Genomic DNA, 1,814 nt, shown 5'->3' with positions numbered 1-1,814 from the left:
GAGACCTTTCAATAAAAATGCAAAATTGTGGCATGCTAAAGAAATCTGGATGTAACAATGAGCTAAACTTGTTTTTGTTCAGATCATATCAAATCTCCCTTCACTAACTGGTAAATATTTTATGGAACTCATTTGTGTTTATAATTTACTATGTACCTCATTTCTTTTCTGTTTGATTATTTTAAAGTATCTCCCTTAGGAACCCCATTCCAAAGGAGCAGGTTAATCAGGACATTGGATCATGATAACAAGGCGAGAACCTGTTTCTAGCAATGAGAGGAATTGCCAGAAAAAAAAAAAAATACACTAGGCTTTTTTCTGAGAAAGCAATTAAGTCATTACAGAAGCAAACACTAACTGAGTAAAATTGTATTCTTAGAAATGGGTTTGAACTAAAAGAGATGGAGCCATTTGAAAAAGGCATTCAAGATTTTTTGATTCCACCCAAAAAAGTAAGCATTAGCTATAGCCTCTTCTATTCCAAGTCCCTAAGCATTCCCAAAATCATATTTTTAAAAAGTATAATTCTTGAATATAAGAAAAAGTGGACCTCAATGGATGAGAAACCACTACGCATCCTAAAAAGATGAAAAGCAGAGGGAGTAGATTGAAGAAGGAACCAAAACCCAGCAGACCTCAGACATGGGCACCTGTTAGGAGTGGTTCCTGCACAAGCAAGTGAAAAACAGATTCTCCAAAGCTGTTGCATTAGAGGGTGGTTAACAGTTTATAAGAGGATGCCCTGATTTATAATGGGATTTAATTGTAAGATTCTTTAAATGGGCTTCTCATGTCTCTAAGTGTTTATTAATAGTACTAGGTAGTCAGGTAGAGAAGAATCTGAGGAAGCTTAAAAGAGCTTAGAACTAAAGGGTAATCATATTGATCCACTAAGAATCAATATGAAACATAGAGGTAGTATGTCTGAAGTGGTAATTAGCGTCAGAAAGAAGCAAATGCTTTTGACTTACGAGAGTTCAGCCTGTGACTAAATCATAAATGGCTTCAGCACAATAAGACTTTATTTTCTCATGATAATAAAAAGTCCAAGGATAATATTTCTCTCCCCAAGTGGCTTGACTCAGGAGTCAAATGACATCCTCGCAGTCTCTCTTCTCCGTGGTGGCCCCTTGCTCATCTTACCATGACAAGATGGCTGCAGGACCTCCAGCCAGCTTCTGTTTATTCCAGGAGAAAAGAAATTGCATGTCTCTTTCATGGTCACCTCAGGCAAGTCCTAAGATTAGTTCTCATTGGTTCAAAGACTATTCCTACATCTAATTATTTGTGGCTAATGCAATTGGCTCCGGCCTAAGGTCACATGTCCTCCTCTGGAGCAGAAAGTGGGCTCAGCCTCATCCATAGCTCACTCTCTGATTTGACAGCAAAAGGAAAGGCAATAAAAGCAAAAATGAACAAGTGAGACTCCATCAAACTAAGAAGCTTATGCACAGCAAAGGAAATCAACAAAATGAAAAGATGACCTACTAAATGGGAAAAAATATTTGCAAATCATACATCTGATAAGGGATTTATATCTAAAATATATAAAGAACTCATACAACTCAATAGAAGAAAAAAATGTAAAAATGGGCAGAGGATCTAAATGGAAATTTCTCCAAAGAAGACAGACAAGTGGCCAATAGGTACATGAAAAGGTACTCAACATCACAAATCATCAGAGAAATGCAAATCAAAACCACAATGAGATACCACCTCACACTTACTAGAGTAGCTATTATAAAAAGACAAGAAACAGCAAGTGTTAGTGAAGATGTGGAGAAAAAGAAACTCTTATGCCCTGTTGGTAGCAA

Source organism: Pteropus vampyrus, unplaced genomic scaffold, assembly GCF_000151845.1.
Source record: "Pteropus vampyrus isolate Shadow unplaced genomic scaffold, Pvam_2.0 Scaffold89, whole genome shotgun sequence".
Taxonomy (NCBI): Eukaryota; Metazoa; Chordata; class Mammalia; order Chiroptera; family Pteropodidae; genus Pteropus; species Pteropus vampyrus.
This window is presented reverse-complemented; position numbering follows the sequence as displayed.